At 36.6% G+C, this 13,658-nt stretch overlaps 1 long non-coding RNA gene across 1 annotated transcript; it reads right to left on the bottom strand.

The window, feature by feature from the left end:
• Positions 1–205: 205 nt before the first annotated feature.
• Positions 206–10,523, bottom strand: LOC105483298 (uncharacterized). Its single transcript, XR_988157.2, has 3 exons — positions 10,401–10,523; positions 6,427–6,650; positions 206–6,323 (listed from the first exon to the last, which is right to left on the bottom strand). It is a non-coding gene; the product is annotated as an uncharacterized lncRNA (long non-coding RNA).
• Positions 10,524–13,658: the final 3,135 nt, after the last annotated feature.

Genomic DNA, 13,658 nt, shown 5'->3' with positions numbered 1-13,658 from the left:
AACCTGGGAGGCGGAGCTTGCAGTGAGCCGCGATGACGCCACTGCACTCCAGCCTGGGCGACAGAGCAAGACTCAGTCTCAAAAAATAAAAAATAAAATAAAATAAAATTTAAAAACCACTGTAAAATGTATAGTTATTTTGTATGTATAAAATGCATGTAAAAATAACTATAAAATGTGTAACTATAAAATGCACACTACTAGTATGGTTATAACAAAAAGACATAAAAACTAATGTTCATGAGGATATGGAGAAATTGGAATCTTCATACACTGCTCGTGGAAATGTGAAATAGTAAAATGCTTTGGAAAACTATCTGGCAGTGCCTGAATATGTTGAATATAGAGTTACTATATTACCCTGCTGTTCTAGTCCTAAGTATATACCCAAGAAAAATAAAACATATACCCACACAGAAACGAGTACCCTAAAGTTTATAGCAGTATTATTCATAATAGTCCAAAAGTGCAAACAACTGAAATGTTGATCAACTATAAAATATGGTATATCCATACAGTGGAATATTATTTGGCAATTAATAGAAATAAAGCACTGATACATACTACAACATAGCTAAATCGTGAAAACGTTACACTAAGGGAAAGAAACCAATCACAAAAGACCATATTGCACGAATCCATTCATATGAAATATCCAGAATACACAAAATTACAGAGACAGAAAATAGATTAGCCATTGCCTCAGGGTGGGATTTGTAGTGAAATAAGAAATGACTGGTAATGGCTATGGACTTTCTTTTAGAAGTGATGAAAATGTTTTTAAATTGATTGTGGTGATGGTTGCGCAACATTGTGAAGATATTAAAAATTTTTCATCTTTCAAAAAGTAAATAGAAACTTTTTAGTGAAAGGCTTATGGACAAAGTAGTATATGGTATAACATATTGAATGTGAGTGTGTGGTTTTACAATTGTATAGGAAGGTTTAATTTTTAGAAAAGTGCTACTACTTTCCAAATAAGAAAAAATATATATAATAATCATCATTGGCAAATGTTACCATTCGAGAATCATTATGTTGAATTGTTGAAATTCTTTAAAATCAGCCTTCTGAGTTGATTACTATCCTTATTTTTTTCTGTAGAGAATACATTTTTTCCTCATGTAATTGAGCTGTTCTTCAAAAGGTAAATGCCAGTTCATAAGGAGTAAATGATACTGATTTTCAGACAATCTCTTGTTTTTGGTACAAGGCTAAATAATTTTAAGAACAATTTCTTTGACTAGAGTTGTTAAAATGTTTTCTTTACTGATTTCCACCTTTCTTAAGTTACATACAAACTCTGACTGAAGACTCTAAGGACAAGATAAGCCAGATTGCCAATGTGATGTACATGTAAATCTAGGTTTACATATCGAGTCTGAAATAACTATTTTAACAGCACTCCAAAACAAAAAATTTTACTATTAAATCCCTTTATAAAAAATGTTTATTCATAGAAACCACAGGTGACATAAAAACTTCCCAGACTGTGTGTCAAGAATCCTCAGGTAGAGGGCCCGTTGTGGCCATAATGTCTGTTCACATTTTCAGGCACCAGGGAGGCCTCAGCTTTCTCTTGGAATTTCATGAGCCCTTAAAATCTACTCATGGGTATCATTTAGACTATGGTGTGTTACAATAGCTGTACTCATATACAGCAGTTCTCATTACTGGCTTTCCTATACCTTGGGGAACCCTAGATATGCTGGATACATAATTAGGGCTTTCAGGGACATTTAAGTCAATTGTAGGGTCAGAGACTAAGATAAATCTCCTCTTTAGGAGGAGCTCTTAAAATTTAGTGAGACTTTGGAAATCAGACAACTTCCCATCTATTCAATGAACATTTCAACACATACTTGCCCTCTTGGCCAAATGGCTCTTTGAGGTGCAAAACCTACACAGCACATGTAGTGGTACTGTCTTTGTGTTCACAAAAATGGAACATAGTCTGACACATATTCTTTTAATTAGTTGCAACTGTCAGGCCCCTGAGCCCAAGCCTGCATGTATATATACAGATGGCCTGAGGCAACTAAAGAACCACAAAAGAAATGAAAGTGGCCAGTTCCTGCCATAACTGATGACATTGCCTTGTGAAATTTCTTCTCCTGGACAATGAGTCTAGGAAGCTCCCCCACCGAGCAACTTGTGACCCCCGCCACTGCCTGCCAGAGAACAACCCCCTCTGACTAATTTTGCACTACCTACCCAAATCCTATAAAACTGCCCCACCCCTGTCTCCCTTTGCTGATTCCTTTTTCGGACTCAGTCAGCCTGCACCCAGGTGATTAAAAAGCTATTGCTCACACAAAGCCTGTTTGGTCATCTCTTCACCGGGACGTGTGGGGCAGCAACACAATTTTAACATGAAAATGCCAATCTTCTGAAAACCAGTACTCTTGTCTTTCGTATCTAAGTAGAAGTAACATTTAGAGGATATTTCACATACATTAGAGGCATGCTATGCTGTGTGCAGTTGGAACACATAAATTTCAGCCTCAATCCTCTTGTAGTCACTTCCACATAAGTGTTTTCACTTACAGAAATGAGACAACTAAAAATATTCATAAAGCCCATTGGAATTCTCAAATAAAAGGATCAAAAGACCTTCTACAATTTTTACCTTTAATATTAATGCTGGCCTTTATGTTTTTTTATATCTGAATATTATTTGGTTTATACTTTGAATATATTACTCTAGAACTGGGGTAGGACTTAAAATTATTTGTATTCTTAGTTTATGTATTTGTATAATTGAATAGCAAATAAAGGATGCAATAGATGAGGCACAAAAACCAAACAAAATTAGTCTCTAATATAAAATAGGAGTATGAGCTGTTTGTGCACTCACTCATTCAGTTATTCATTCACTCAACAAATATTCACTGAGTTTCTAAATCAAATATCTGTTTTTGAGGCACTTATATCCAATGAAGGAAGGATAACACAAGTAATCATATCATGAATGTAATATTCACAGCTGAAACAAGCTTCAGTTTCTTCCACAATACTCTAGACACCATAAAAACAGTCTTATTTTTGTGAATCTCCAGTGCTTATGATAGTATTTGTCACATAGCTAAAGTTCAATAAACATTGGGCAAATCACTGAGTACATAAATATGGAGCTCCATGGAGAGATATAGGCTGGAAAAATGAATTTTGAAGCAATTGCTATAGGAGAATTTCCTATTGAGAGAATACAACCTGGAAAGAGAAGAAAGCTGGGAGGTGAATCTTGAGGAATTCTGACATTTAATGACTGGTAGAGAAGAAATCTGGAAATGAAGAAGACGATTGCCTCCAGAGGATGAGGATGATAACTAGGCTAGTACCCTGGCAGTCAAATCTAGAGAATGTTTCAAGGGTGACTGTTAGTAGTGATTGCTGCTGGTAAAGACCAAAAAAGACACGACTGAACAATGTGCCCATGGTTTTTAGAGATAGGGAAGTCATTACTGATACGCACTTTAAAGTTTAATACAGTGATAGAGGATGGGAGCCAGTTTTTAATGGGTTGTAAAAATAGTGAAAGATAAAGACCTGACATCTGCATCTAGCTATAAATGGAGGAAAGAAATGGCATAACAGCTTGGGTCAAAGAAGAAGTATATCAATTTCAAATGCTAATGAAAGAGATCAATTCATGAGGATATGAAAGGAGAGGCAAAAAAGATTCATTCATTCAAAAATATTTAGTGAGGTCCACTTCTGCCCCAATATTTGGGTTATTTAACTGAAACAAAGAAACGTAACAAAAAAGTAAAAAGAAAATCTCCTTTCTCTCATGGAACTTACAGTGTAAAAACTGACAGATTGCTCTTGGAGATAAGAAAGCCAGTGTCTTATAATTGCAGAAAAGAAAAAATTTGGAGGAAGAGAGTTAAGGACACCTGGAGCCATGTCAGGATAGACTGTTAATGTCGCATTAGCAAAAAAAGAAAGACACCTAAATCTCAGAGGTTGAACATTATGAAGGTTTATTTTTCAGGCATGCGAAAGTGAATAGATGGTTAACATTTTGTGAGTTAATTTGGAATTCTAGGCATTCTTATGGCACCTCTTTTTTCACACAATGCTTCAGGATTCACTCAAGCAGGGAAAAGGAATAAGGTAAAATCATGGTCTTGAATGTCTCTATTCCTATTTTGTTGACTGAAGTGTCAATTAGCCTTGATGCAATTCAACACACAATCCTCCCATATGTCAAGGACTAGGAAAATATCTGAAAATAGTTACCAAGCAGTAAGTTCCAGCTCTCAGTCAATCCTTCTACATATCCTATCTAAAAAAATTCTAGACCAGTTTGACAACCATGACATCCCATTACGATCAACTTGGAAACATTAAAAAAAAAAAAAAAAAAAAAATCCGTGTTGAGGTCCATGACCAGAGAGTCTGCTTTAAATTTTCTTGGATAGCGCACCTGTAACTGAGAATCAGTTTCTTGCAGACTACTCCAGAATTTATATTTTGGAGAATTATGTTTCTCCAGAATTATGTTTATGTCTTTTCTTCAATGTAGACATTAACCATGACAGCCTAATTTCAGTCACCTGGTTTGTAATGACAGTATTTTTATCTCCAGATTATTAATTATGTGTAATAAATTGTAGGTTGTTAAACAAATCAATATATGAGACTATGCAATTAAAAATGTCAACTATAAAAACAAAAGAGAAAGAATTTTCATCATTATTCTACAGGGCTACTTCCTTAAAATTAAAATACAGCCCTATTTCCTTCCAATCACATCTTATCTTTCTCAATTGATGGTAATGGAAATGGTGTTCTTTTGCTGTTCTACTTTTGACCTATTTGACAGATACAGCTACAAGTAAAAGATCTTATTATATATTTCAATATACTACAATATCAAATGCATATTTAAACAACTTTAACCTGCTGCTTGTTATCTTAAGACACTTTGCTTTTGATCATCATTTGCTTTGGAAACAATATTGTATATAAGATTGATTTGCCATTAATATTAAAAATAAACAATAGCTTTTGTAGTAAATTCTCATAATTGTATGTTGCCTTGACACCCATTTTCAATATAGGTTTACCTTTTCTATCCCAGAAGCAGTGATCAGTTGCTCTTGACAAGGTTTCCAGTTCTTTACCTCCTCCCAGATTTTCAATGTGGTTGGTACAGACATTTGTCTTATACAACCACCTCCTGGTGACCGCCTCCTTATGTCATAACTAGATACGAGCTACTTGAATTTGTCACACTTATCCCCATCTCATACATGGACTTCCCAGATATGCTACAGTAACCATTTCTCAGTCACAGTGTGACTCCACAGAACTCATAGGAGCTTGCTCTAAACTCACGGATTAGAAACCCCCACAAGAAACTCACCTAGGCAATACTCTGGACCCCAGTAAAGATCCAGGCTCACAGAGTACCCCCACCACCTCTCTCTTACCCTACATCCATTGGTTAAGTGTGCATGTGCTGAAGAGCTCCCCCTTCCCATTGGCTCTGTGAAGGGTGCTGCCCTCTTCTCTATGGAATCTGTAAGAAATAAACTGCTTCTGTTATTTCATGTGTTTTGTTGAGTTGTCTCCTCTGTGTCTCACCTGACTGACACCTCACTTCCTTTCCAGTCAAGGGCTGTCCTAGAGAGGGGCTGTTACGGTAGGAATAAACTGAACACAGATCAAATAAGAATCACAAGGGCGTCTTCCAGTATAAACAAGTTTCCTGTGAGAGGGACACTTGGTTATAGGTCAGACATTTAGGAACTAAGAATAAGCCAGTGAAATGCATTTAATCTACAACCACATCCCTTGGATTCTCATTCAGAGTAGGGCTGGAATTTATAAACAGTCTTATGAAAATGATCTCAAGACCAGTTTAGGAACAAAACACCAAACAAACAAGTAAATACCTACAACAAAATCAGCTTTCCTTGCTAATGGACTGAGATCGGAGGTTTCTGATAAATATGTCCCCTCCTCGCAAATCTTTCCCTTAAATACTTGCAATGGTCTCATGGAGCCTGTCATCAAAAGATTACCCCATTTTTAAAATAACTCATTTCTCTGTTGAATAAATATACCTGTGGAAAGCTGTAACAGATATGAGCCTTTGTGTGAAGATTAATTTGTCAACTATCGCTTTGGAGAAACTGGAGTGCCATCCCCACAGTCTCTTGTCATAGAAAAGGTGAAATTAAAGAAGGAAGTCATTCTTTTGGAGCCATAAAAGGGAAGCCTTAAATGTTATTGCCAAGAGATTTCACCATGATGACACCATGAAGTCAAGGAGCCTGGGTCACCAGAGCCTCCATATGGGACCAGGATGACTACAGGAGAAAAAAATTGCAGAAAATATGGTTTGAAATGGCCATAGAAGGTAGAGATCAGAACTATAAAGTAAAAATTTGCCAACCTCACAGTTTCTCTTACTTTCAAATTCTTCTTTGGACAGCACATCTATGTAAACATGGAAAATGTCTGATCATCTTTCTGCTTTCTGTATAAAGACATCACCACGAGAAGAGCCAAGGTATGATGGAATAAACTGACATTTGTCACATGGGCCCAGGGTCAAACAGTCCAGCCCAGACATGAAATGGTTGTATAAACATGTGCAGGTTACTGAATTTCCTTGTTCCTTCCAAATGACTCATCTGTAAAAAAGTCAGAAAGTATAAAGCAAACAAAACATAATACTCAATAAAAGGTGGCCTATTATAAATCTTATTATCATGAATGAGATATGTACCCAGGATTAAAACACAGTTTTGCCATCTCATATGTAAAATGAGGAGATGATATAAACTCTGAGGATATGTGCAATGCTCAATATTTTTGACTCTGATCACTAATTTTATAACATGATTGCATATAGGAAACAGAAATTCTGTATTATCCTATTCCTCCATTCTCCCAAAATAACAAAGTATTACATTAAATGCCCTTAAATATATCTTAATATGTACATACAATTTTATAAAATGAGATCTAAAATCCGTTCTCTCATCTCAAAACACATGAGTACAACTAACTGCAGAAAATGTCATTCAAGATTTTGGCTATTTTTTACCTTCAGGAGATTTGACTAAATATAAACTGTGTGCCACATATTGTGTCAAATTTACCCAGAAATGTCATTTTTTTCTATTTTGATGCTGATGGTCACATAGATATATTTAATGTACCATGTTAATGCTTTTTTCTAATCCACGGATTTTCTGTTCTAAAGTACATTGAAGTTATTCTTTACAAAGTACACCTTCATTTTCTTATGATTGTTATTTTAGACGTAATTGATAGTATCAATGGTAAAATTCTTCCCTGAAACATTTTGTGGAAAGTGAATGTTACTGAACATGATCTTGTACAAGGTAAAAACTAAACGGATGACTATGCTTCTAACAGATAAGACAAATTCTATGGCACAGTTTAAGGGTGCACTCCACCTAAATTGTGGTTACAATTGTTAAAAAAAAGACACACAAGAGGTAGTTTACCCATTTGCTTCATTGTTTGATCACGATTCTGTATCTGGAAACCACTCTATATTTTTGTCTCTTTCTTTCATAATGATTCAAGGTAACTAAAACTAATCTCTTCATTGAGAGACCTTGAGAAATGGGCCAAGTCCTTCCACATCTGTTTTCATCAAAATAAGTCTGTGGTGTACTTTTTTTGTTTTGTTTTTTGAGACAGAGTCTTGCTCTGTCACCAGGTTAGAGTGCAGTGGCACGATCTCAGCTCACTGCAACCTCTGCCTTCCGGGTTCAAGCCATTCTCCTGCCTCAGCCTCCTGAATAGCGGGGATTACAGGCTCCCACAACCATACCCAGCTAATTTTTGTATTTTTAGTAGAGATGGAGTTTCACTATGTTGGCCAGGATGGTCTCAATCTCCTGACCTTGTGATCCGCCTGCCTCAGCCTCCCAAAGTGCTGGGATTACAGGCGTGAGCCACCGCGCCAGGCCATCTGTGGTGTACTATTATCCAGAATCCAGCAAATACGGGAATGTGTTTGTTCACTGCTATGCTATCTGTTTCAAGAAGAAATGTGGTTGTTTTCTCAGTGCCTTACAATTTCAGCTCATCAGCTACAGGCTTTTTATTGTTCTCATATATATTTTTAGTAAAATCATAATAGCTGAGAAAAGAGAAAATGCCAAGATAAAAATCATTATTTCACCACATAGTATAGTATATACATTCCAGAATAAATGTTGAAAAGATAGATTTCATTGACTTTCAAAAAGATTTTTTTTCATTTTCTTATTTAATTTCCCCAATAACACCTTTTTGATTTAGTTATTCTTGATCATGAAGTAGTCTTTTCAGCTATATTCTTGTACATTCATGACAATGATTACAGCAGCTGCTGTAAAAAGAAAAGGCAAAACTCTTTTTAAAGTAACTTGATGGCTTTTCACATTATTCAAGAACTAAAAATAGAAGATTGCATTATAAATCTGTAAGACAAGCAGCACATTCCCAGAAGTTAAGACATCTGATGTAGGTACAAAATCTTGACAAAACTCCATATTCAGCTCTTAGGTATATTCTATTATTTTTGTTACACTAGCAAGCTAATTATGAGTACATTACAATATGCCACACACTCAAGCTGTGATGTTTTGAAAAGGCCATCCTTCAATAAGACAATGCAGATTGTACTTGCACAAAATACTTTCAATCATTTTATTCACTTAGAATGTACAGAGAAGAGGTAAACAAAAATTATTTTAATGACAACTTTGGGCAACAGAATAAGTGGTATAAAGATACACACATTTGTATTTCAGGTTTTGCTATTGCAATGCTCTTTAAGATACATGCCTCTAAATATTTTATGTTTAGCTAGATCCTATGAGGACATTGAACCTTTTCATTCAATGTTTAGTTTTATATATAATTCTGTTTTATAAAATGAAAAATACAGTTCTATATTTTTAGTATCAATGATAAATTGCTATTTCAATCACACCAACTGCATTTTCACGATTATCTAAGATTTTATCACCACCTCATGGTGGGCATTTTATTTTGAATACAAGATATACAGATCAGACAAAAGTTCTATAAAACAATGTCAACAAGGTGCTATGAGAATATGTGGCATAAATGCCTAAATTCCATTCTGATCCATACTTACTAGTGATAAATCATCTTAGCTAAAAATTCTTTTGGTGTTTCAGCTTTCATTCTTGCCCTTTTCATGTTCTATCACCTGGCAGACAAGCTTTATCTACTCCCAAATTATTTGATTTTTTTTTTTTCTTTTCTCAAATCATTTACTCAAAGCCAGATTAAGATGTCAGAGGCGTTCAACACCTGAATTTATGATGCCCCCCCACTCCAAAAAATGTAAAAACAGTGGCACCATAAAATACAGAAGCATTAAAACTGAACCACAATAATTATTTAGTAGTCTCTTCCATTTCTCTTGTATATTTGAACTTCATTTTCTCCTGGACCTCTACCTAGGTTCTTCATTTTACATGATGATAGGCTAGAGAATAACAAAGGGAACTAAGAAAAATAAAAGGGAGAAAAAAGGGGGATCCCAATAATCAATTAGGAATATATATCTACCATAGATGTTTTAAATTGTCTTTTTACTAACAACATAAATCAACTGAATCTAATTTTGTTGTTACTGCTTTTGTTTTCACCTTGTTCATGGATTTTATTGCTTTCACACTAGTTAATTGGTCTTGTTACTTTGACTGGTTTTTTTCCCTTGGTATACTTATCCTCTATATCCGTGATTTTTTAAAGCATGATCCTCCAACCAGCAGTATCAGTATCACTGGGGAACTTGTTAGAAATGCAAATTATCAGGCTCTGCCTCAGACTTAGAACCAGAAGCTTTGGGGGAGAGGGTGTCTTGCAACCTGGTTTCAAGAAGATCTACAGGAGATTCTAACACACAGTAAAATTAGAGAACCACTGCTCTATACATCTTTTTGAGTGACTTTTGTAAAAGCAAAATTTTCACCATGCTCCTGATCTTCTGCTTAAATTACTTAAATAGAGCATTTTTCTGGAGAGAGGTGGAGCTACTGAATGGAAGCTTCCACTGATTGTCTTCCTTAAACTTCAAACTTAACAGCTATCTGCACAGAAAAGCACCTTCATAAGAGCCAAAAATCAGGTGATTTACAATACCTGGTTTAACTTCCTATTACTAAAAGAGGCACTGAGGGGAACAGGAAAGACAGTTTTGACTTACTGACACAACTCTTCCCTCATCCCCCAATAGTAGCTACATGTGGAGGCAGACTCTGTGTGCTTGGGGAAGGGAGAGCCCAGCAATTCTGGGACTTTGCATTCGAACTCAGTGTTGCCCTGTCACAGCAGAAAGCAACACTGGGAAGAACTCAGCCCATACCCTTCAAGGGAGAACTTACATGAGCCAGTGGGGAATTGCCCATTCCAGTGGTCAGAACTTGAGTCTTCTCATGCCTCACCAGCAAAGGCTAATGTGCTATGAGGTCCTAAATAAACTTAAAAGGCCATCTAGACCACAAGGACTGCAATTCCTTGGCAAGACCTATTGCTGTTCTGGGCTTGGAGCCAGTGGACTTGGGAGGCATGTGACCTAGTAAGAAACCAGCCAGCACAGCTAAGGGACTGCTTGCGACACACCTCCCCCAACCCCAGTCAGTGCAGCTTGCAGCTCCAAAAGAACTCTTCTTTTCACTTGAGAAGAAAGAAGAATAAAGAGGACTTTGTCTTGCAGTCTGTATACCAGCTCATCCACAGTAGGATAGGGTACTGGGCAGAGTTGTGAGGTCCTAGATCTGAGATTATATTTCTAGACCCTGGGCCAGAAGGGAACACACTGAATTACAGGGAAAAATACAGTCTGGGCAGGATTCTTATCTGCTGAGTAAAGAGCCCTTGGACTCTGCAAAATCAGCAACAGAACCAGGCAGTACATGCTGTGGGACTCTGGGTGAGACGCTGAGACATGCTGGCTTCAGGTGTGACACAGCACATTCAGAGCTAGGGTAGACATGAGGAGAGACTTCTGCTCGAGAAAAGCAGAGGAAAGAGTAAATAGGACTTTGTTTTGCTGATTAGGTACCAATGAGGCCACAGTGGAGTAGACCACCAAATGGACTCTTGGGGTCCCCAATTCCAGCCCTTGGTTCTTGGACAGCCAGAAGGAAGCGCATTGCTCTGAAGGGTGAGTCCCAGGCTTGGCAGCATTCATGACAAGCTGACTAAAAAGCCCTCAGGGCCTGAAGTAAATGTCAGTGATAGACTGGCAGTACTCTATGGGCCTGTGGTGGTGATAAACACGGAGAGACACAAAGGGGAGGGAAGAGCGGGAAGGACTTTGTCTTGTGGTTTGGGTGCCATCTCAGCTGCAGTAGGATAGAGTACCAGGTAGACTTCCAAGATTTCTGACTCCAGACTCTGACTCTCAGACAATGTCTGTGGATCTACCTGGGGCCTAGGGAAACTTGCTGCCCTTAACGGAAGGATACATGCCTGGCTGGCTTTGTGACCTGCAATTGTACCATCCTAGGTCCTTGAGCAAACACAGGTAGTAGCCAGGTAATAGAAAGAGCAGACCTTGGGTGAGACATAGTACTGTAATGGCTTCATGTCTGACCTGGCATAGTTCCAGTGATGGTGACCACAGGGGTGCTTAGGTTACCTCTCCCTCAGCTCCAGGCATCTCAGCACAGAGAGAGAGATTTTGTTTGGAACAAAATAAGGAAAGAGAGGAGTCTCTTCCTAGTTCTCCAGAGAATTCTTGCAGATTTTATCCAAGACCACCAAAAAGGTATTTTTATGAGTCCACAAGAACCACATTGTTAGTGGGCTTGGGGTGCCCATTAATACAGATAAAGCTGCAGTGACATAAAGCTTCCATCGCAACACCCAAGTTCTTTTGAATAGCAGGAAAACCTTTCCAAGAAGGACAAGTACAAACAAGCTCAGACTGCAAAAACTACAATAAACACCTATATCTTCAATGCCCAGACACCAATAGACATCCTCAGCATCAAGACCATCCAAGAAAACATGAACTCATCAAACGAACTAAATAAGGCACCAGTTACTGGTCCCGGAGAGACAGAGCTATGTGACCTTTCAAACAGAATTTAAAATAGCTGAAACTCAAAGAAATTTAAGATAACAAAGACAAGGAATTCAGAATCTTATCAAATAAATTTTACAAAGAAATTGAAATAATTAAAAACAAGCAGAAATTCTCGAACTGAAAAATTAAATGGACATATTGAAGAATGCATCAGAGTCTTTTAAGAGCAGAATTGATTAAGCAGAAGAAAGAATTAGTGAGCTTGAAGACAGTCTATTTAAAAATACACAGAGGAGACAAAAGAAAAAATTAAAAAGAATGAAGCATGCTTACTAGATCTAGAAAATAGCCTCAAAAGGGCAAATCTAAAGAGTTATTGGCCTTAAAAAAAAAAAGATAAAGGAGTAGAAAGTTTACTCAAAGGGATAACAGCAGAGAATTTCCCAAACATAGAGAAAGATATCAATATGCAAGTACAAGAAGGTTATACAACACAAAGAAAACTTAACCCAAAGAATACTATCTCAAGACATTTAATAATCAAACTCCCAAAAGTCAAGGATAAAGAAAGGATCCTAAAAGTAAAAAAAGAAAATAAATAACGTGTAATGGAACTCCAGTACATCTTGCAGCAGACTTTTCAGTGGAAATGATACAGGCTATGAGAGAGTGGCATGACTTATTAAAAAGTCCTGAAGGAACAAACTTTTACCCTAGAATAGTATAGCCAGTGGGGCGGGAGGTGGGGGGCGGCGCGATGGGGAATCCCTCAAGCCTGAAGGAGTTATAAAGACTTTCCAAGACAAACAAAAGCTTAGAGATTTCATCAATACCAGGCCTATCCTATCAGAAATTCTAAAAGGAGTTCTTCAATCAGGAAGAAAAGGACTTTAATGAGGAATTAAGTAAGTACAATAACAAACACAGAACACTATTAAACTGTATTTATGATGTTTAAGCTACCCATATCTTAAGTAGAAAGACAAAAAGATGAACTGATAAGAAATAATAATTACAACAACTTTTTAAGACATAGACAGTACATTAAGATATATATAGAAACAACAAAGTTAAAAAGTGGGGGAAATGAAGTTAAAGTGTAGAGTTTTTATTAGTTTCTTTTTCCATGTTTGTTAGTTTATGTAACCAGTGTTATCAGTTTAAAATAACGAATTATAAGATATTATTTGCAAGCCTTATGGTAACCTCAAATCTAAACACATATAACAGATAAATGAAAAATAAAAAGCATGAAATTAAACCATAACAGCAGAGAAAATTATGTTCACTAAAAATGACAGGAAAGAAAGAAGGAAAAGAAGACCAAAAATAACTAGGAAACAAATAACAAAATGGCAGGAGTAAGTCTCTATTTATTAATAATGTCATTGAATGTAAATGGACTAAGCTCTCCAATGTAGGGAAATAGTGGCTGAATGGATGAAAAAACAAGACCCAACAATTTGTTGTCTACAAGAAACATACAACCTATGGAGGCACACATTAACTGAAAATAAAAGGATAGAAAATAATATTCTATGCCAATGGGTGCAGGAAAATAGTAGCAGCTATACCTTATGTTACACAAAATAGATTTCAAAACAAAACC

This window comes from Macaca nemestrina, chromosome 11, assembly GCF_043159975.1.
Source record: "Macaca nemestrina isolate mMacNem1 chromosome 11, mMacNem.hap1, whole genome shotgun sequence".
Lineage (NCBI taxonomy): Eukaryota > Metazoa > Chordata > Mammalia > Primates > Cercopithecidae > Macaca > Macaca nemestrina.
The sequence above is the reverse complement of the archived record's forward strand: the minus strand, read 5'-3'. Positions and strand labels throughout refer to the sequence as shown.